The sequence below is a fragment of the Pristiophorus japonicus genome, chromosome 2 (assembly GCF_044704955.1).
Source record: "Pristiophorus japonicus isolate sPriJap1 chromosome 2, sPriJap1.hap1, whole genome shotgun sequence".
Classification (NCBI taxonomy): Eukaryota; Metazoa; Chordata; class Chondrichthyes; family Pristiophoridae; genus Pristiophorus; species Pristiophorus japonicus.
The window spans coordinates 332,900,464-332,924,918 of NC_091978.1; the positions used below are offsets into that span (position 1 = coordinate 332,900,464).

The 24,455-nt window shown below is 43.7% G+C and overlaps 1 protein-coding gene across 2 annotated transcripts in view; it reads left to right on the forward strand.

The window, feature by feature from the left end:
• The window catches only part of rnf150a (ring finger protein 150a), a 223,373-nt gene that overhangs the window by 120,976 nt on the left and 77,942 nt on the right, over nt 1-24,455 (forward strand). The gene's annotated exons all lie outside the window — the stretch shown is intronic.

The following is a 24,455-nucleotide window of genomic DNA, read 5'->3' on the forward strand; positions in this document are numbered from 1 at the left end:
TGTGTCACATCACCACCACTGGAACCCGCAACCTTGGACGCTGAGAAACCATAGAATGTTGAACCACTAATCACGGAAGGGCCTGGCAAGTCAAATATGTTGACCTCCTCAAGATTCAGTAGAACACTGCTATCATCAAACCCTTCCACCACCCACTCAAACTCCCCCTCACGCCCATGTTAGTCTGCAGGGTTGATCGCCTCTTCAGGCTCATCTGCATCTGAATCTTCTTCAGGATTGTCCTCAAGTTCTGCATAATATAACAGATCAGTCAAACGGTCAGCAGCAGAGGAGGGGGCAGGATGGGTGGCATGAGTAGGCTCACACATAGCAGGCCAGGCAGCAGGTTGATTTGAAGGGCCACGATGAATTTTCATGACTTACCACTCCCTCATGTGCGGGCCCAGCTTGTGCAGTACTGATTGTTTTTCTCCAGGCAGGACCCATCAAAGCAGCGACCCTCTCTTTCTAAGGGTGTCAGTGGGTGCAGATTTGTCGGTCCTCCTCTGTTCGAGTTCCTTCCCTTTTGTTGTGGGACAGATTCTTCTGCAAAGATGAAAATGCAACTTTTTAGAGAGGATGTCTTTCTGCTGGGTGGGACATATACAACTGGTCACATTTACAATTGAAATTGCATTGAATAAATGGAAATATTACTTACACTAACTACTTGACTAAGGTCCTGCCATTTCTTTTTACACTGGCTTCCAAATCTCTTGGTGTTCACAAATGCGCAGAATTCTTCTGCAACTTGTTACCAGCATTTCTTCATCTCTTTGGGTGGCACTTTTGTGGGAACTCTGCTGGTATCCAGGTGCTGCCATCTGTTCTCAATGACAGTAACTAGTGACTCGACTTTGTCATGCAAGAAATTCTTTGTTCTTGGTGTACGTTGCTGCATTATTGTTGCAGCTGCTCTGAGACATTAACTGCACTTTAGCAATGCTCTGAAACACTAGCAACACTTTTGCAATGATCCCAAACACAGTCCTTATTTTGCATACATGCAGCACCTTCTGTCACTTTTCCAGACATGTAGCACTTAATTTGAGGAACCAACACAGGCAGGACACTGCTGCTTGTATTTAGCAGTTAATTCGGTTCACAGCTCTCCTGGCACGAAAACAAAACCAGCTGCGATTACCTTTAAAAATTGCCGAATGCCAAGTTTCGGCGCTACTGAGCATGCGCGCACATCGGACCCGACACCATTGCGCATGTGAAGAGCTGCAGGCAGAGTTTCTGGCGCAGGGCCTTAGCTCCGCCTTCAATCGACTGGCTAGGCTGTGCCAAGCCACGGGACACGCAGCAGAGCGGCCAGGATGGGGGCACATTTTTTCGGCGCCGTTTTCAGCACACAAAGTCAGCGCATCTCGGGTGAGTGCGCCGAAAAAAGGGGTTGGGGAAAATTGAGCCCAAAGCACCTAAAATTGCACTACTTCACGAAAATCTATTATTAAATAAAATAGCTACTACTGAAATTAATTTCATATTTTTTACCATTTGTTTCTGAAATTGGAAAGTAGAAATGTGGTATTACATAAAATAGAATGCTGAATTTACAGGTATTAGAAACAATAATCCAACCAAATTCCACAAACAGTTGTAAAGGTTGAGTATCATTGGAAAGTGGAAACTTAAGTGTTTCCCTGTTACATACCAGTTACAGAAACTGGTTTTGACTTCAAATCTGACTTGGCCTATCACAGGAAAGAAATATTAGGTAATCTAAAGAACAATCTTGTATTTCTCCAACAACTCTACATATAAAATGTAAGAAGTGAGTAGAATCCATATCGGTAATGGTGACCATGAAACTACCGGATTGTCGTAAAAACCCATCTGGCTCACTAATGTCCTTTAGGAAAGAAAATCTGCTGTCCTTACCTGGTCTGGCCTTTCTGTGACTCCAGACCCACAGCAATGTGGTTGACTCTTAATTACCCTCTGAAATGGCCTATCAAGCCACTCAGTTGTACACAACCGCTACAAAAAACAATAATAATAAAACCGGATGGACCACTGGCATCAACCTCGGCACCGGCTATGGACGCGACAACAGCACACCCAGCCCAGGCAATTCTGTAAAGTCCTTCTCATCAACATCTGGGGACTTGTGCCAAAATTGGGAGAGCTGTCCCACAGACTAGTCAAGCAACAAACGGCTTGACGTAGTCATACTTAGGGAATCATACCTTTCAGCCAATGTCCCAGACTTTGTCCCACAGGCAGGACAGACCCACCAGGGGTGGCGGCACAGTGGTATACAGTCGGGAGGGAGTGGTCTTGGGAGTCCTCAACATTGACTCTGGACCCCATGAAGTCTCATGGCTTCAAGTCAAGCATGGGAAAGGAAACCTCCTGCTGATTACTATCGACCATCCTTCAGCTGATGGATCAGTACTCCTCCATGTTGAACACCACTTAGAAGAAGCACTGAGAGTAACAGCAGCACAAAATGTACTCTGAATGGGGGACTTCAATGTCCATCATCAAGACTGGCTCGGTAGCACCACTCCTGACCAAACTGGCCGAGTCCTGAAGGACATAGCTGCAAGACTGGGCCTGCAGCAGGTGGTGAGAGAACCAACACGTGGGAAAAACCTACTTGACCTCGCCCTCACCAATCTACCTGTAACAGATGCATCTGTCCATGACAGCATTGGTAGCAGCAACCACCGCACAGTCATTGTCAAGACAAAATCCCATCTTCACACTGAGGACACCAACCATTGTGTTGGGTGGCACTACTACCGCGCTAAATGGATTAGATTCAGAACAGATCTAGCAGCTCAAAACTGGGCATCCATGAGGGCCATCAGCAGCAGCAGAATTGTATTCCACCACAATCTGTAACCTCATTGCCTGGCATATCCCTCACTCCACCATTTAGATTACCTAATATTCCAGAAGGCATTTGACAAGGTGCCACATAAAAGGTTACTGCACAAGACAAATGTTCAAGGGGTTGGGGTAATATATTAGCATGAATAGAGGATTGGCTAATTAACAGAAAACAGAGAGTCGGGATAAATGGTTCATTCTCTGGTTGGAAATCAGTAACTAGTGGGGTGCCGCAAAGATCAGTGCTGGGACCGCAACTATTTACAATCTATATTAACAACTTGGACGAAGGGACCGAGTGTAACGTAGCCAAATTTGCTGACGATACAAAGACTGGAGGAAAAGCAATGTGTGAGGAGGACAAAAAAAAACCTTGCAGAAGGACATAGACAGGCTAAGTGAGTGGGCAACAATTTGGCAGATGGAGTATAATGTTGGAAAGTGTGACGTTATGCACTTTGGTAGAAAGAATCAAAGAGCAAATTATTATTTGAATGGAGCAAAATTGCACAGTGCTGCAGTACAACGGGACCTGGGGGTATTTGTGCATGAAACACAAAAGGTTAGTATGCAGGTACAGCAAGTGATCAGGAAGGCCAATGGAATCTTAGCCTTTATTGCAAAGGGGATGGAGTATAAAAGCAGGGAAGTTTTGCTACAGTTATACAGGGTATTGGTGAGGCCATAGATGGAATACGGTGTACAGTTTGGGTTTCCATATTTAAGAAAGGATATACTTGCTTTGGAGGCAGTTCAGAGACGATTCCCTAGGTTGATTCCAGGGGTGAGGGGGTTGACTTATGAGGATAGGTTGGGCCTATACACATTGGAATTCAGAAGAATGAGAGGTGATCTTATGGAAACATATAAGATTATGAGGGGGCTTGACAAGATGGATGCAGAGAGGCTGTTTCCACTGATAGAAGAGACTAGAACTAGGTGGCATAATCTTAGAATAAGGGGCCATCCAGTTAAAACTGAGATGAGGAGAAATTTTTTCTCTCAGAGGGTTGTAAATCTGTGGAATTCACTGCCCCAGAGAGCTGTGGAAGCTGGGTCATTGAATAAATTTAAGACAGAGATAGACAGTTTCTTAACCAATAAAGGAATAAGGGCTTATGGAGAGCGGGCGAGGAAGTGGACCTGAGTCCCTGATCGGATCAGCCATGATCGTATTAAATGGCGGAGCAGGCTCGAGGGACCATATGGCCTACTCCTGCTCCTATTTCTTAGGTTCTTATGTACCATCAAGCCAGGGGACAAACCCTGGTTTAATGAAGAATGTAAAAGAGCATGCCAGGAGCAGCACAAGGCATACCTAAAAATGAGATGCCAACCTGGGCTACATGCATGCTAAAAAGTGGAAGCAGCATGCTATAGACAACGCAAAGCAATCCCACAATCAACGGATCAGATTAAAACTCTGTAGTCCTGCCACATCCAGTCGTGAATGGTGGTGGACCATTAAACAACTAACTGGAGGACAAGGCTCCATGAATATCCCCATCCTCAATGATGGCGGAGCCCAGCACGTCAGTGCAAAAGACAAGGCTGAAGCGTTTACAACCATCTTCAGCCAGAAGTGCTGAATGGATGATCTATATCGGCCTCCTCCTGAGGTTCCCACTATCATAGAAGCCAATTCGATTTACTCTACGTAATATCAAGAAAAGGCTGAGCGCACTGGATACAGCAAAGGCTATGAGCCCCGACAACATACTGACTGTTGTGCTGAAGACATGCTCCAGAACTAGCTGTGCCTCTAACCAAGCTGTTCCTGTACAGCTACCACACTGGCGTCTATCCGATAATGTGGAAAACTGCCCAAGGCATGTCCGGTCCACAAAAAGCAGGACAAATCCAATCCGGCCAATTACCGCCTCAGCAGTCTACTCTCATCAGCAATGTGATGGAAGGTGTCGGCAACAGTACAATCAAGTAGCACTTACTCACCAATAACCTGCTCACCGATGCCCAGTTTGGGTTCCTGCAGGACCACTTGGCTCCAGACCTCATTACAGCCTAGGTCCAAACATGGACAAAAGAGCTGAATTCCAGAGTTGAGGTGAGAGTGACTGCTCTTGTCATCAAGGCAGCTTTTAACCGACTGGCACCAAGAAGCCCGAGTAAAACTGAAGTAAATGGGAATCGGGGGGGGGGGGGGGGAAACTCTCCACTCGTTGGAGTCATACCTAGCACAAAGGAAGATGGCTGTGGTGGTTGGAGGTCAATCATCACAGCCCCAGGACATCACTGCAGAAATGGGGATGTTCGCTGATGACTGCACAGTGTCAAGCGCCATTCGAAACTCCTCAGATAATGCAGCAGTTGATGGCCGCATGCAGTAAGACACGGATGACATTCAGGCTAGGGTTGATAAGTGGCAAGTGACATGCGCACCACACAAGTGCCAACAAGTGAGAGTCTACATCCTGGGGGTCACCATTGACCAGAAACTTAACTGGATCAGCCACATGAATACTATGGCCACAAGAGCAGGTTAGAAGCTGGCTATTCTGTGGTGAGTGTCTCACCTACTGACTCCCCAAAGCCTTTCCACCCACTGCAAGGCACAAGTCAGGAGTGTGAGAGAATACTCGCCACTTGCCTGGATAAGTACAGCTCCAACAACACTCAACAAGCTTGACATCATCCAGGACAAAGCAGCCCACTTGATTGGCACCCCATCTACTCCCTTAAACATTCACTTCCCTCCATCACTGAACTACCGTGGCTACAGTGTGTACCATCTGCAAGATACACTGCAGCAATTCACCAAGGCTTCTTCGGCAGCATCTCCCAAACCCACGGCCTCTACCATCTAGAAACAAAGGATAGCAGGCGCATTGGAACACCACCATGTCCATGTTCCCCTCCAAGTCACATACCATCTTGACTTGGAAGTATATCGCCGCTCCTGCACCGTTGCTGGGTCAAAATCCTGGAACTCCCTCCCTAACAGCACTGTGGGCGTATCTTCCCCACACGGACTGCAGCGGTTCAAGAAGGCGGCTCACCACCATCTTCTCAAGGGCAATTAGGGATGGGCAATAAATGCTGGTGTTGCCAGCGATGCTTACATCCCAGGAACGAATTTTTAAAAAAAAGAATAACAACATAGAAGGTCTGTCCATTGTACCATATCATGTAAAGTCTTATCATCTCAATCAATAAATATTCCAGGGTGGAGGCTAGTCATCAAAAATTTGAAAAGCTCACCAGTAACATTTAAAAATGAGATGATTTACATCCCTTTCTTTTTCCTCCTCCTTTATACGCCACAGCCCACTGAATTGATTTGAGTTTCTATTTTTCCAAGAAGTCCCAGGCAAATACATTAAGTGGGCTGCAATAAATATATACAATGAGGTAAGTATTAATTTTAGTAGTTCTAACTACATATTAAATATAGGAGAGGAAATCACGTTTTCAAATGAGTGGATAAGAAGCCTTGTATAGATGAAATGTGAATTAGGTCATGTAGCCACTAGAGCAGCTCTGTACCATACATTCCAGTAAGAACATAAGAAATAGGAGCAGGAGTATGCTATTTGGCCCCTCCGCTATTCAATAAGATAATGGCTGATCTGATCTTGGGCTTAGCTGCACTTCCCTGCCTGCTTCCCATAACCCTTCACTCCCTTATCGCTCAAAAATCTGTCTATTTCCACCTTAAATATATTCAATGACCCAGCCTCAACAGCTCTCTGGGGCAGATAATTCCATAGATTTACAACCTTCTGAGAGAAGAAATTTCCCCTCATCACAGTTTTAAATGGGCGGCCCCTTATTCTGAGACTATGTCCCCTAGTTTTAGTTTTCCCTATGAGTGGAAATATCCTCTCTGCATCCACCTTGTCGAGCCCCCTCATTGTCTTATATGTTTCAATAGATCACTTCTCATTCTTCTAAACTCCAATGAGTATAGGCCCAACATGCTCAACCTTCCTTCACAAGTCAACCCCTTCATCTTGGAATCAACAGAGTGAACCTTCTCTGAACTGGTTCCAATGCAAATGTATACCTCCTTAAATAAGGAGACCAAAACTGTACGCACCAATACCCTGTACCGTTGTAGCAGGACTTCTCTGCTTTTATACTCCATTCCATTTGCCTTCCTGAATACTTGCTGTACCTGCATACTAACTTTTTGTGTTTCATGCACAAGGACCCCAGGTTCCTCTATACTGCAGCATTTTGTCATTTCTCTCCATTTTAATAATTTGCTTTTTTATTTTTCCTGCCAAAGTGGATCACCTCACACTTTCCCTCATTATACTCCATCTGCCAAATGTTTGCCCACTGACTTAGCCTGTCTATATCCCTTTGCAGATTTTTTCTGTCCTCCTCACAACTTACTTTCCCACCCATCTTTGTATCATCAGCAAACTTGGCTCCATTACACTCGGTCCCTTCATCCAAGTCATTAATATCGATTGCAAATAGTTGAGGCCCCAGCACCGATCCCTGTGGCACCCTACTAGTTACCATTTGCCAACCAGAAAATGACCCATTTATCCCGACTCTCTTTTCTGTTAGTTAGTCAATCCGCTATCCATGTTAATATATTACCCCCAACCCTGTGAGCTTTTATCTTGTGCAGTAACCTTTTACGTGGCACCTTATCGAGTGCCTTCTGGAAATCCAAATACATCACATCCACTGGTTCCCCCTTAACCACCCTGCTTGTTACATCCTCAAAGAACTCCAGCAAATTTGGCAAACATGATTTCCCTTTCATAAAACCATGCTGACTCTGCTTGACTGTATTATGCTTTTCCAAATGTCCTGCTACTGCTTCCTTAATAATGGACTCCAGCAGTTTCTCAACAACAGATGTGAGTCTAACTGGTCTATAGTCTGCCTCCTTTTTTAAATAGGGGCGTTACATTTGCGGTTTTCCAATCCGCTGGGACTTCTCCAGAATCCAGGGAATTTTGGTAGATTACAGCCAATGCATCCACTATTTCTGCAGCCACTTCTTTTAAGACCTAGGATGCAAGCCATCAGGTCCAGGGACTTGTCCACCTTTAGTCCCATTATTTTATTGAGTACTTTTTCTTTTAATAATAGTGATTGTTTTAAGTTCCTCCCTCCCTATAGCCCGTTGATTATCCATTATTGGGATGTTTTTAGTGTCTTCTACCGTGAAGACCGATACAAAATATTTGTTCAACGTCTCTGCCATTCCCCTGTTCCCCATTATTAATTCACCAGTCTCATCCACTAAGGGACCAATGTTTACTTTAGCTACTCTCTTTTTATATACCTGTAGAAACTCTTACTATCTATTTTTACTCTAGTTTACTCTCATGATCTATCTTCCCTCTCTTTATTTTTTTTTCGTTGTCCTTTGCTAGTTTAAAAAAAATTCCCAATCCTCTGGCCTCCCACTAATCTTGGCCACTTTGTATGCCATTGTTTTCAATTTGATATCACCCGTTACTTCCTTAGTTAGCCACGGATCGATCTCCCTTTTAAAGTCTTTCCTTCTCACTGAAATATATTTTTGTTGAGAGTTATGACATATCTCCTTAAATGTCTGCCACTGCTTATCAACCGTCTTACATTTTAATCTATTTTCTCAGTCCACTTTAGCCCCTGGTTTGATCCCCAATAGAATGGGAAGCACTGATTTGACTCAGTTGGGGGGTCACCAAGGAGAAGACTGAGAGAATTGGCAGGAGAGAGAAAATAGAGCAGGATGCTAATTCAAAATTCTTACTGGTTGGTGAAAAGGAACATTGCTGGGGGCCTGTGCGCAGGCTGCCTACCGTACTCTAGTCAGTATTAGTATTCCATACAGGTGGACTAAAAAATGTGAACAACGCACCTTGAAATACATTTAGCACAAACAAACCGCATCCTGTGAAATGCTGAAATATCCTCAGAAATCTTAAATTTGACTTTCAATGTCAAATTCTCAATCTCCATTTTTGTGCTTTCCCCATTGTTCCAAAATGATCAGCAAACTTCTTTTGACCAATTTGTGAAAAGATGTTACAAAGAGAAGGGAGGGAATAAAATAGGTCAGTGGATAAACTGGAAATGTAGCTTCATTGCTTAATTGTAAGTGTAATGTTCAGCATTTCCTCTGCCCTCCCTCCACTAATTTTCTTCCAGACATCTCTGGTTCCCTCTTCCAAAGCCATTGCTTCCTTGCTGGGGTACTGATCAATGGATGGGGTGGCCCCCCTCCAGCACCTCGCCCAAGTAACCGTTCTTCATTTGTAAATCTAAATGTTGAGTGTCGGCAGACTATTTGACTTTAGTGGTTAGCACAGTTGTGCACATTGCTGTCCGTTCATCAACCAGGGGCACCAAAGCAGTTATCAGTGAGTGTGTGGGTGGCTTATGTCTGGCAATTTACATATTCAGAGTAAATTATGTAGTTCCTTTTAATCAAGTGAACCTCTTGAAACATGATTGCACCAAAACTTATTTTGCACACTGAGCTTTCATTTACTTAATTGTAGTACTTTTTCTTTTCCTCCAACTTGTTTTGATCTGTAGAAGTCGTCAATTTAGAAAAAGTTACTGTTGATGTAATTGTAATTTTCATCCCTTAAACCCTAAAGGTAATTCAGATACCAAGAAGAGAGCACAACCAAAACCTTTTCTTATTTTAATGTAACACAGCGTGGAGTCAACCACATAGCATAGTTACGAGTTTTTAACTAAGCTCTATTTTGCCTTAGAGACATGTAGAATTGATATAACAAATTTTGTACAACTAATTAGTTACTATATGTAACTAAATCTATTACATAACTTGACAGTACAATCATTAATGTCATCTCATAAGCATAAGCAAATCCAATTTCAGGCTTAAGATGGCCTCTCTGTTATGCTGCGCATCGCAATGTGCGACATGTTGTATTCCCGATCAGCTTCCGTCCGGGTTATGCGTATGGGCGTCATGAGCCAGGTGGCGAGGCTATACCCTTTGTCCCCCAGTAGCCAGCTCTGCCCTTCTGGTTGCTGTTAAAACATAGCAGATATAGCACTCTTAGGTAGGCTGAACACATCATGGGTGCTCCCAGGGTATCTTGCATCAACTGACCTGATGCGATGCATGTCATCACACACGAGTTGCACATTAACGGAGTGGAAGCCTTTTCTGTCCCTGTACATCTCTGAATCCTCCAAGGTGCTCGCAAGGCGATGTGGGTACAATCAATGCAGCCCTGTACCTTTGGGAAGCCAGCAAACCTGGAGAAGCCCACAGCCCTTTCACGCATTGCCTGGGTGGTCATGGGAACTTTATGTAGTCATTCCTCCGGGCATATAGTGCAGCAGTCACCTGCCGAATGCAGATATGTGTTGCATGCTGAGAAATGGCGCACACATCCCTAGTTGTGGCCTGGAACGATCCAGATGCATAGAGTCAAAGTGCAGCTGTAACCTTCACTTCAACTGATCAAGCAGTCCTCCTGACGCTTCTAGGTTGCAGGTCTGCTTTTGCTAACTCACAGATTTCAGTTACAAATTTGTGGAAACACAGCCTTCCGACACAGTCTGCATCACTCAGGTGCAGATATGAACACCTGTCTCGATATATCCGATATGGGTAAGGCCTCCTGCCCATCATATACGTGCTCTGAGGTTCCTCATGCGATGATGTTGAATCAGTTGTCTCCTCCGCAGCACCGTCATGCAGAAGGCTTGCACTAGGTATGGCATTGTCAGTATTGCCCCCATAATTAAATTGTACCTTTGCAAGAAGCTCAAAACGACAGGCAGGACAAGCTTCTTTGTTGTCTCTCTCTCCACGGTCGATACCGTAGTATGGACCACACCCAGGTCTGAGCATGCGCAATGGGCTTGCTTAGACCAGGAAATACTCCCCCCTGCCCCCCCCCACAACGGGCTTCATTTGATGCTGTATAGTGGCATAGTGTAAGGCTTCTCATGCCTTCAGTTCGGCTTCCACTCCCAGCCCCCGGGCTTCATTTAACGCTGCTTGCAAAATAGTGTAAGGCTTCTCATGTCTTCAGTTTGGCTTCCAGACCCCCCCCACCCCCCCCCGCCGAGCCTCCTGGGCTCCTTTTGATGCATATAGTGTAAGGCTTCTCATCTCTTCTGTTCGGCTTCCCCCCACACCCCGGGCTTTTCAAGCCGAGCTCCTGTGTCCGGGCGAGGGACTGATTGTGCTGGCACGCGCTCAGCCCCTCAAGCACGGTTTGGAGAAGTTCTGTGGTGGCGTGGCACTTTTTTAAAAATCCAAACTTAAAGAATTGCATGAAACTTCCATGATCTGCGTTTTGAGTTGGAAAAATTAAACTTGATGATGCATGTGTTCTTGACTCCCTCCAAAACTTCGTCTAAAAACGATGGCATCTTTCTGCGCCGATTTTTTGATGTGTGCTGGTTTTTCTTAAATGCCCAGAAGGTTTTTTAGGACTGGTCACATATGCCGTCCTTGGAGAATTGTAAGTTGGCCAAACTTGCATAATTGTGAAAAACTGGCACAGACATCAGATTACACCCGCAATGACGCAAAAAAAAACTAACCTAAAAAAATCATAACTACCTGAGTTACACTGGTGCACAATCTTTGGGGAAACTTGGATTTTTAAATTTAGACCAAAAAAAGCAGCGCGCGCCAAAAAAAGACGCAAATCACTGGGAGAAATTGAGCCCATTGTACTTGCGCTGGACAGTTGTACAGTGTAAACAATATTAATTTTTGTTGGAACGTAAGTAACAAGTTTCATTGGATACTAATATATGTGTTTGGTTCTTTACTCAACTAGCATGCGTAACACTTGGATTGTTCTAAATTACTGTACGTTTTTGCAGGACAAATGGAGGCTAAGACACAAGCCTCAAATTGTCTAATATTACAGTGAAATGTCAACACTATCAACTTTGAGCTACACTGACATAGGTTAAATGCGACAATACCAGTGTTTGCACACTGTTGAAACAAAAGTGCTGTACAAGCCCTCTGATGTCAAATGTATTCGATTAGCATTAGGTATCAGAATGGCATGCACTTACATTTTGCATTGGCAGTTTTACTGCATAAGTGTGTAAACAGCTGGCAGATTTTTCAAAATACTACTTTCTTCAGAAAAATGTATCTATAGAATTGTATTGGGCTAGTATTAAAACTAATAGCTACATATTCAATGATCACATAAATAATAAAACATGCAACATGATATGTTATTCTTTATTAAATATTTTAGATTTTTGTATTCATTCTAGGAAACAAAACCATTCTTCACTTTGGGCATCAAGTGGGCATCAAGTGCCAAGATTTAGCAACTAAAGAAGTCCAGAATGAAGCTCCCAATATTTAATCATAAAGATGTGTTTTCACCCCAACTGCTGCACAAGTATGAATTCTTTTACCTCCCAGTTTTTCTAAGCTAGATTGTCATTTTAAACTGCATTTTGGGCGGCTTTTATTGTCGTCACGTGCTCACCAACAGCTGGATTGGGACTACTCAAACTCATTTCAGATTATAACCAACAGAAAGGAAACAAAAATACTGGTTCCACAAGTAAAAGGACAGTCATCATTGCACCAAATTACTTGATTTTGTGATATCAAGTAGATCTGTTAATCATAAACACAACAGCCTTTTTTGCAATAATAGTCTGCATAAAAATGAGTTTCTACATTCATTATCAAAGCAAATCAGATGTGTTTGGTATCTGATTTCATCTTTTTTAAATTTTACCTGTAAACTGTAAATTAATCTATTCATTAAAGGTCAGGCATAGAATGGCAACCCTGGATGTAAAGGAGAAGCTGAATATAAAAAGATTTTTTTACACTGTTCATATAAATACAGTTGCACTTTGGTGCTAACACGATTTGCCCGTTGTGTGCGTTGGACGCTTTATATTTCAAAATGTTCTATTAAAAGCCCATAAATGTTCCCGTTGTTGCCTATACCTGAACTTATCCTGTACTAATCAGCATGGGAGGCACTGCTGGAACTCAGTGCTTTAAGGGGTTTAGCATCCTTGAAAGTAGATAAATCGCCAGGACTAGAAATATATCCGAAGCTACTAAAAGAAGCAGGGGAGGAAATTGCAGAGGCTCTGACCATCATTTTTCAATCCTCCCTGACTACAGGAGTTGTGCCACAGGATTGGAGAACTGCTAACTTGTACCGTTGTTTAAAAAGGGGGGAAGGGATAAATTGAGCAATTACAGGCCAGTTAATTTAACCTCAGTGGTGGGCAAATTACTGGAATCAATTTTGAGGGTCAGTATAAACCTTCATTTAGAAAGACACAGATTAATCAAGGACTGTCAGCTAAGAGAAGGTCATGTCTGACTAATTTGATTGAGTTCTTTGAGGAGGTAACAAAGAGGGTGGATGAGGGCAGTGCATTTGATGTAGTTTATATGGACTTTAGAAAGGCTTTTGAAAAGGTCCCACATAGTAGGCTGATCAAAAAAGTAAAAGCCCATGGGATCCAAGGGAGAGCGCCAAATTGGATCCAAAATTAGCTCAGTGGCAGGAAGCAAAGGATAATGGTTGAAGAGAGTTTCTGCAACTGGAAGGCTGTATCCAGTGGGGTTCCACAGGGCTCAGTGCTTGGTCACTTACTTTTTGTAGTATATATTAATGATTTAGACTTAAATATAGAGGGCATGATAAAGAAATTTATAGATGATACAAAAATTAGCCATGGGGTTAACAGTGAGGCAGAAAGCTCTAGACTGCAGGAAGATATCAATGAACTGTTTAGTTGGGCAGAAAAGTGGCAAATGGAATTCAATCCAGAAAAGTATGAGGTAATGCATTTGGGGAGAGGCAACAAGGCAAAGAAATACATAATACATGTGAGGATACTGTGAGGTGTGGAGGAACAGAGGGACCTTGGAGTATATGTCCACAGATCCTTAAAGGTATCAGGACAGGTCGATAAGGTAGTTAAAAAGGCATACGGAATGCTTTCCTTTATTAGCTGAGGCATAGAGTACAAGAGCAAGGAAGTTATGCTAGAACTGTATACAACACTAGTTAGGCCACAGATTGAGTACTGCGTGCAGTTCTGGTCACCACATTATAGGAAGGATGTGATTGCACTAGAAAGGGTGCAGAGGAGATTTACAAGGATGTTGCCAGGACTGGAAAACTTTAGTTATGAGGCAAGATTGGATAGGTTGCAGTTGTTTTCCTTGGAACTGAGGAGGGATTTAATTGAGGTGCATAGAATTATCAGGGGCCTAGATGGAGTGGATAAAAAGGACCTATTTCCCTTAGCAGAGGGGTCAATAACCAGGGGCATAGCTTTAAAGTAGTTGGTAGACGGATTAGAGGAGATGAGGAAACATTTCTTCACCCAGAGGTTGGTGGGAGTCTGGAACTCACTGCCTGAAAGGATGGTAGAGGCAGAAACCCTCATCCATTGAAAATGTGCTTGAATGTGCACTTAAAGAGCCGTAATCTACAGGGCTATGAACCTAGTGCTGGAAGGTGGGATTAGGCTGGGTAACACTTTTTCGACCAGCACAGACACAATGGGCCGAATGGCCTCCTGTGTCGTCATTTTCTATGATTCTATGACACCATCTGAAAACTAAATGTCAGGTTTCATATGTACGTTGATAACGCTCGGCGCTACCTCACCACCACCTCTCACGACCCCATACCTATCTGATTTGTCTCACTGTTTGTCCGACATCGAGCACTGGATGAGCAGAACTTTCTTCCAACTAAATATTGGGAAGACCGAAGCCGTTGTCTTTGGTCCCCGCTATGAACTCCATTCCCTAGCCACCAACTCCATCCTGACTCCATCCCTGTCTGAGACTGAACCAGATCGTTCGCAACCTTGGTGTCGTATTTGACCCCGTGATGAGCTTCCGACCACATATCCACTCCATCACCAAGACCGCCTATTTCCACCTCTATAATCGGTACCCCATCCACCACCTTAAACATTCACTCCCTCCACCACCGGTACAATGTGGGTGCAGTGTGTACCATCTACAAAATGCACTACAGCAACTCGCCATGGCGTCTTCAATACCACCTCTGCCACCTAGAAGGACAAGGGCAGCCAGTGCATGGGAACACCATCAGCGCCACGTTCCCCTCCAAGTCACATGGAAACATAGAAAATAGGTGCAGGAGTAGGCCATTCGGCCCTTCGAGCCTGCACCACCATTCAATAAGATCATGGCTGATTATTCGCCTCAGTACCCCTTTCCTGCTTTCTCTCCAAACCCCTTGATCCCTTTAGCCGTAAGGGCCATATCTAACTCCCTCTTGAATATAATCCAACGAACTGGCCTCAACAACTTTCTGCGGTCGAGAATTTCACAGGTTAACAACTCTCTGAGTGAAGAAATTTCTCCTCATCTCGGTCCTAAATGGCTTACCCCTTATCCTTAGACTGTGGCCCCTGGTTCTGGGCTTCTCCAGTATCAGGAACATTCTTCCTGCCTCTAACCTTAGTTAGTTTGCAGGTGCAACAGGTAATCAGGAAGGCGGATGGAATGTTGGCCTTCATTGCGAGAGGGATGGAGTACAAAAGCAGGGAGGTCCTGCTGCAACTGTACAGGGTATTGGTGAGGCCGCACCTGGAGTACTGCGTGCAGTTTTGGTCACCTTACTTAAGGAAGGATATACTAGCCTTGGAGGGGGTACAGAGACGATTCACTGGGCTGATTCCGGAGATGAGGGGGTTACCTTATGATGATAGATTGAGTAGACTGGGTCTTTACTCATTGGAGTTCAGAAGGATGAGGGGTGATCTTGTAGAAACATTTAAAATAATGAAAGGGATAGACAAGATAGAGGCAGAGAGGTTGTTTCCACTGGTCGGGGAGACTAGAACTAGGGGACACAGCCTCAAAATACAGGGGAGCCAATTTAAAACCGAGTTGAGAAGGAATTTCTTCACCCAGAGGGTTGTGAATCTGTGGAATTCTCTAACTAAGGAAGCAGTTGAGGCTATCTCATTGAATGTATTCAAATCACAGATAGATTTTTAACCAATAACGGAATTAACGGTTTTGGGGAGCGGGCGGGTAAGTGGAGCTGAGTCCACGACCAGATCAGCCATGATCTTTTTGAATGGTGGAGCAGACTCGAGGGGCTAGATGGTCTACTCCTGTTCCTAATTCTTATGTTCTTATGTAACCTGTCCAATCCCATCAGAATTTTATATGTTTCTATGAGATCCCCTCTCATTCTTCTAAACTCCAGTGAATACAAGCCCAGTCGATCCAGTCTCTCCTCATATATCAGTCCTGCCATCCCGGGAATCAGTCTGGTGAACCTTCGCTGCACTTCCTCAATAGCAAGAACGTCCTTCCTCAGGTGAGGCCTCACCAAGGCCCTGCACAACTGCAGTATGATCTCCCTGCTCCTATACTCAAATCCCCTAGCTATGAAGGCCAACATGCCATTTGCCTTCTTCACCGCTTGCTATACCTACATGCCAACTTTCAATGACTGATGTACCATGACACCCAGGTCTCATTGCACCTCCCCTTTTCCTAATCTGTCGCCATTCAGATAATAATCTGCCTTCCTGTTTTTGCCACCAAAGTGGATAACCTCACATTTATCCATATTATACTGCATCTGTCACTCACCTAACCTGTCCAAGTCACCCTGCAGCCTCTTAGCATCCTCCTCACAGCTCACACTGCCACCCAGCTTAGTGTCATCTGCAAACTTGGAGATATTACACTCAATTCCTTCATCTAAATCATTGATGTATATTGTAAATAGCTGGGGTCCCAGCATTGAACCCTGCGGCACCCCACTAGTCACAGCCTGCCATTCTGAAAAGGACCCGTTTATCCTGACTCTCTGCTTCCTGTCTGCCAGCCAGTTCTCTATCCACGTCAATACATTACCCCCAATACCATGTGCTTTAATTTTGTACACTAATCTCTTGTGTGGGACCTTATCAAAAGCCTTTTGAAAGTCCAAATACACCACATCCACTGCTTCTCCCTTGTCCACTCTACTAGTTACATCTTCAAAAAATTCTAGAAGATTTGTCAAGCATGATTTCCCTTTCATAAATCCATGCTGACTTGGACCGATCCTGTCACTGCTTTCCAAATGCGCTGCTATTTCATCTTTAATAATTAATTCCAACATTTTCTCCATTACCGATGTCAGGCTAACCGGTCTATAATTCCCAGTTTTCTCTCCCTCCTTTTTTTTAAAAGTGGTGTTACATCAGCTACCCTCCAATCCATAGGAACTGATCCAGAGTCGTTAGACTGTTGGAAAATGATCACCAATGCTTCCACTATTTCTAAGGCCACACACCATCCTGACTTGGAAATATATTGCTGTTCCTTCAGAGTTGCTGGGTCATAATCCTGGAACACTATACCTAACAACACTGGGAGTACCTTAGCCACAGGAACTTCAGGAGTTCAAGAAGAAGGCTTACCACCACCTTTGCAAGGGCAATTAGTGATAGCCAATAAATGCTAGCGTTGCCAGCGATGTCCACATTCCATGATTTTTTTTTTAAATCGCCCGACTTTGCTTCTGCCTCAGCTCATCTGCTACTGAAACCCTCAACCATCCCTTTGTTACCTCTAGGCCAGCCTTCTAACTTCCATCCTACAAAAACTTGAGTTAATCCAAAACTCTGCTGCCTGTATCTTAATCCGCACCAAGTTCCGTTCGTCCATCACCCCTGTGCTTGCTGACCTATGTTGGCTCCTGGATCTTGTCCTTGTTTTCAAATCCTTCCATGGCCCCAACCCTCCCTATCTCTGTAACCACCTCTAGCCCTACAAGCCTTCGAGATCTTTGCGCGCCTCCAATTCTGGCATCTTGCGCATTCGCGATTTTAATCGCTCCACCATTGGCGGCCATGCTTTCAGCTACCTAAGCCCTAAGCTCTGGAATTTCTTCCCTAAACCTCTCCTTGTCTCTACCTCTCTCATCCTTTAAGATGGTCCTTAAAACTTACCTTTGACCAATCTTTTGGTCATCTCCTGATATATTCTTCTGTGGTTCATTGTCAAAATTTGATTAATAACACTCTTGTACGTGCCTTGGAATGTTTTGCAATGTTAAAGGCGCTATATAAAATAAGTTGTTGTTTTGAATGCAGGCTTTGAGCGAGGACAGGCTGAAATGTGATGCTCCTGCGCCTTACCACCACAGTCAAAATAACCTGCTAAAATAGTTAAGGCTTACACATGACGAATCGTCAGTTAGGCAAGATACCAGAGGATGACCAGCGACCATTTAAACTGATACCCAGCAAAGAACCAGAATGCAAGACAAGAACGCGGGGAACAGGTGCAAACTAGCAAAAGGCAAATTTAGAAATGATGACTAGCAATTCTTCACACAAAGAGTGGTCAAGAAATGGAATGGACGTCATGTTGAGTAGTGGTGATGAAAACACTGGAATTATTTAAGAAACAATTGGATGCTACCTCTGTGAGGCTGGGGGGTGTGGAACTTGCACTAAGATGGGCTGAATGATTTGTCTCATCTGCAAAGGGATATAGACAGGCTAAGTGAATGAGCAAAATTTTGGCAGATGGAGTATAATGTGGGAGAATGTAAGGTAGTCCACTTTGGCAGAAATAATAGAAAAGCAAATTATCATTTAAATGGAGAAAAATTGCAAAGTGCTGCAGTACAGAGAGACCTGGGGGTCCTTGTGCATGAAACACAAAAAGTTAGTATGCAGGTACAGCAAGTAGTCAGGAAGACCAATGGAATGTTAGCCTTTATTGCAAGGGGGATAGAGTATAAAAGCAGAGAAGTCCTGCTACAACTGTACAGGGTATTGGTGAGGTCACACCTGGAGTACTGCGTACAGTTTTGGTCTCTGTATTTAAGGAAGGATATAGTTGCATGGGAGGCTGTTTAACTAGGTTGATTCCGGAGATGAGGGGGTTGACTTATGAAGATAGGTTGAGCAGGTTTGGCCTATACTCGTTGGAGTTCAGAAGAATGAGAGGTGATCTTATTGAAACTTATAAGATAATGAGAGGGCTCGACAAGGTGGATGCAGAGAGGATATTTCCACTCATAGGGGAAACTAAAACTAGGGGACATAGGCTTAGAATAAGGGGCCGCCTATTTAAAACTGAGGAGGAGAAATTTCTTCTCTCAGAGGATTGTAAATCTATGGAATTCTCTGCCCCAGAGAGCTATTGAGGCTGGGTCATTGAATATATTTAAGGTGGAGATAGACAGATTTTTGAGCGATAAGGGAGTAAAGGGTTATGGGGAGCGGGGAGGGAAGTGGAGCTGAGTTCAAGATCAGATCAGCCATGATATTAAATGGCGGAGTAGGCTCAAGGGGCCAAATGGCCTACTCCTGCTCCTATTTCTTATGATCTTTGTGAAAATCTATATTCGGGATTATCAAGGAACTACATTGCCTTATTGGACACCCAGTCACGATGCCCCAATGTGGCCTAATTGAATTAACCTCTGCTCAGTGATGGATGCTAGCCATGTGACAATGATCAGACAATGTTACTTCAGTGATGTTCCTAAATCTAAATACACTGGAAAGATTGCTCAGTCCATTAGAATGATGTGCTTGCTTAGGTCAAGAGCGATTTCTTCAGACAGGGACTTCCTTCTTTGAGTAAGAAATGCAAAACCCCATGAACATAAAAGACACACCTTCCTCCTGCAGGCTAATCTTGATTCATGAACAGTATAGCATAGGTTCAGAAAACCGTTGCAGTAAGCCTCTCTCCCATTCACTCCCCACAGCAGCAATCAATTTATCTCACTGATTATATTCCTTGGTGTTTCAGTACTTGTGCTCTTTATTTGTAAGAACATTAAGTATGGAACAACAGAATAAAAATATGATCCTTTAAGCTCCTTTTAATAGAGCTTTCATACTGTCCCCCAGTTTTGTTTTCTTACAGAAGTACACAAATAAAACTTTATATTTTAAATATTTCCTGATTCCTGAAAATTATCAAATGAAACTTCTGGGCTTTTATTATGTAACATAATTTGCATTATTCATCTCACCAGCCTGTAAACATTTTTGCATTAACCTGCTCTGCCGATCTAAATTGGAATCACATCTAATTTAGATGCATTTATTTTAATGTATGCTCGTGGTTCTCCCAGGGCATTGTTCACAGATGAAAATGAAAAAATGAATAATCCAAGAACATGAACTTTGTTCTTCACTCATTCTACATGCATGGTGTTGCTCATTGTGAGTTGAATAATACACTGAATTACAAAAATTGGGGGGCAACTAATCTACAGCGACTGAATATTGTAAATGAATAGCCTTTATGTTTTATATAATCCTTGACCTAGAAATCTGATTTTTAGCTCATGCCATTTTTAAAGTTGAAGATGGACAAGATGGTGTGCAAAATGTACCAGTTGAAGTTTAGAGTGAGGTTACTTACCAAGTTGAGTTTTGGGTAGTGCAAGTCACTGGGTGGTTAGGAAGGTGAATTGATTTGCAAAAGAAAGAAAATTAAGTAAAAAGTTAAATACAGAAGTGAAGTACAGGCAGATGTGGAGTGGGGAACAAGATATTTTACATTGAGTGTGAGCTTGTGCAGACCCAGACATGACTGCATCAGCATGTTGTAAGTAGAGTTACAGGTTTGTGCAGGTAACCTTTCTGCTACTTTATTTCTAGGAGCGTGTAATAATCCACTCTGCAGAATTCACAATATTTAAACCAATGCTCTCATCAAATACAAGAGTAAGGACGTCTTGCTACAAAGATACAGGGCTTTGGTGAGATCACTGTACTGTGCACAGTTTTGGTCTCCTTATCTGAGGAAGGATATTCTTGCTTTAGAGGTGGTGCAACAAAGGTTCATTCGATTGATTCCTGTGATGAGATGGTTGCCCTATGAGGAAAGATTGAGTAGATTGGGCCTATACTTTTTTGGAGTTTAGAAGAATGAAAGTTGATCTCATTGAAACATATAAGATTCTGAGGGGGATTGACAGGCTGCAGAGTCTAAAACTAGGAGTCGGTTATTTAAGACTGAGATGAGGAGGAATTTCTTCTTTGGAATTTTTTTTATTCGTTCACGGGATGTGGGCATCGCTGGCAAGGCCAGTATTTATTGCCCATTTCTAATTACCGACAGGAAGGTGGTGGTGAGTTGCCATCTTGAATAAGTGGTTTATTAGGGCATTTAAGAGTCAACCACATTGCTGTGGGTCTGGAGTCACATATAGGCCAGACTAGGTAAGCATGGCAGCTTTCCTTCCCTAAAAGACATGAGTGAACCAGATGTTTTTGTAACAACAATTCGATAGTTTCATGGTCACCATTACTGATGCTATTTTTTTAATTCTAGATTTATTTAATTAACTGAATTTAAATTCACTTGCTGCCTTGGTGGAATTTGAACTCATGTCTCTGGAGCATTTGTCCAGGCTTTTTTTGGATTACTAGTCCAGTTACATAACTACTATGGGGAGAATTTTCCGGGGTGGGGTCAGTTGGGAAAATGTTTTTCTTGACAGCAGGTTAGGACCCCGCTGTCAACGCGCCATCCCGTGCCTTTACCAATTGCAAAGGCGGGGGAGGCAATTAAAATCATTAGTGGTTTGCTCCGGAGACATGAGTTCAAATTCCACCAAGGCAGCAAGTGAATTTAAATTTAGTTAATTAAATAAATCTAGAATTTAAAAAATAGCATCAGTAATGGTGACCATGAAACTATCGAATTGTTGTTAAAAAAACATCTGGTTCACTCATGTCTTTTAGGGAAGGAAAGCTGCCATGCTTTTTTGCCAGATTTTTGAATTTGACAAGTTGCCCACCGGTTTCCCGCTGTGCCTAGACCTCGTCTGTGAAGCTGAGGTGGGAGGTCACTAGCCATTGTTTCAGCTGATGAGTTGATAGCTTCAAATGTCAAATCAAAGCTCCCAGCTGATTGAATAATGTTCCCTTAGCCACTAGCTTCTCTAAATTGCATTTCCATTATAGATTCAGAATGCTGCAAGTCTTTACACAATTCTGCATCCAGTCTGACCTCATTACCTCTGCCAAGATTGACAGATCGCTTCTGGCATCTCTGGTTCACCTGCCATCTATTCAATCAGTATCGGTACATTTTATACTCTCTCACCTTGGTCCTCAGAATCCGACCACGATCAGCCCCAACACCAGCAGCACCATGTACACCAGCAGTACCAACAACAGCGCCAACCTTCTCCACAATCACCTGATGCTGCACTGGACACAGGGCTTCAGCACCTGACCACATTGCTGCCCTGGAGGCCAGGCATGGCCTCACCATAGTAAGTTTACTTGATGCTGTACATCCTAACTGCCACATGATGTGCCAGGTTGGCACCACCCCACACCAACACCATAAAGCATCCCTACAATGCCCAATCCATTCCTTTCACACACTTCACCATTGCGAGGGGTAACCTTATGTCTCATCATTCACTGCAACTCACTAAACCACTCCAAAGGTGCACACAAATCTGTTCAAGAACTCAAAGTATTGAAATAAATGTTTCAATGTTTGACAGCACATTAACAGAAACTTTACATGGACATTGGATAAAACACACAAGTGTCAACCCTTGTGTGTCGTTTAGTTGGTATGATTGGACATGGATAAGGGTGAGGATGAGGGGTGGTTAGTGAGATGGGGATGTGATAATGTAGATAGAAAGGGATTGGTGAAGGTGCATGGTAAGTTAGTGTGCAGGAGTAGGGTAGGGAAGGCAGAGTGATGGGGGTGTGATGACAGGCACAGCAGGATGAGTTTGAGTGTGGCTTTGTACTAATGTTTCGTAATCTACTGTGATCATTGAAACGTTTGCGGCACTGCACCCAGGTCCTCCTAACCACATCCCTGCTTGTGTCCTCCTCTGTAACGTGTAACCAGGCTGTGTTGATTTCCTGAGGAGGTCTCTTCCGCTCATGGGATAAGGCTATGGAGGGAGTCATGGGAGAGCCTGGGTGCAGCCGTGCACCTCTGTACAGTGTTTGCAGTACCTCAATGCTGTCGAACACCAACAGCACAAATGTCAAATTAAAGTTGGCCATGGTCCCTTTAAGGAAACTGGCTGATGATGATGTCATCAGACCCGCTTCTTCTAATTGGCCGGGAAATGCGCTGAGTGGGTTGAGCAAACTCAATCAGGAAAATCATCTGCACGGCATAGAGCCGGCAGTGGGGCCAGAACCTGCCACCGACGTCATCCGCCACAGACCCTCTGAGGTTTGTAAAATCTAGCCCTATGCTATCATAGCCCAAAGGACTGTGGATGCTGAGTTGTTAAGTATATATATCCAGGCTGAAATAGATACATTTTTGGACTCTGAGGGAATCAAGGGATAAGGAGATCGGGCGAGAAAGTGGAGTTGCGGTCGAAGATCACCTTATTGAATGGTACAGCAGTCTTGATGGGCCTTATGGCCTACGCCTGTTCCGAATTCTAATATTCTTATCTAAATGTTTAGGGTCCTATTATAGTTGTTTGAGCTTTTAGCAATCCCTGTACAATGTACATAATTGAAGTGCAGTTAGTTCAAGGTACAAGTAATAGTTAGTGTTAAATGTGTACTTTTTTGATTCCTTTAAACAGAAATATCCCAAAATTTTGTCTTTGTAGAAACTACCGTGCATAGTCTGGAAGCTCATGGGCCATGTGCAGGCATAGGCAATCCAGCCCCATCCTGAAGGATCAAGGAAGGTGGGGTTGAAAATATGCTCAGGGACATGCTCTACCATGCCATCACCATGCCTCCCTACCCTGTTTTCTGGGGGACAATCCCGCCCCTATTATATGCACTGACCCATTTGTGGGTGGGTGTATGAAAGTCTCAGGTGAATGAGGGAAGCACTGCCTCTGCTATGCTTTCTGCAATTTGCCCTTTCCAATGTTAGACATAAGAGTTGCTTGTTAGATCCTAGTGTCCAATGTTGAAGTGTTCCAGTGTCATTAAAGGGACATCTTGGGCCAAATACAGGGCCCAAATTTGCCCAGGAGTTGCTCCGTTTTTTTTGGAGCAACTTGATTTTTCTGGAGTATCTTAAAAATCCCCATTCTGCACATTTAATTTGCACCAGTGTACGTGAGTTAGTTAGGATTTTTTTTAGTTTCGTTTTTTTTTCAAAAGGGTGCATTACCAGCCACCTACGCCTGTTTTGGCCATTTAAGCCAATTTGGACAGCTAATAGTTACTCCAAACTAACTTAGGCCAGCGTATATGGCCACTTGTGGCTGCACAGAAAACCTTTGCGGAGAGTTAAGAAATCAGCACAGGTAGTCAGAGATGGGGCGGAAGGGAAGCACAGAGGACCTTGCAAAGCACTAAACACCTTCGCAACAACATTAAAGAAGAATAAAAACCATCAATAATAAATAATAAATTAAAAAAAAAATAAAACTCAAGTCCTACCTGGCTGGGGAAGTCAGCGGGCCGGGCCGGCCGGTGCGGGATAGGGGCGGGAGAACGCACCGACTCGAGAACGCATCAGCAAGCCCTTCGACCAGGGGTAGGAGCGAGAGGACGCACCAACTCTCCGAGGGACATCTCTGAGGACTGGACTTCTCCAAGGGACTTCTCCGAGGACTTCTCTGGCTGGGGGCCGGAGCTACTGTGTGTTAAGTCCTGACTCTAATGTACTGACTTGACTTACACGAGACACATGCTGA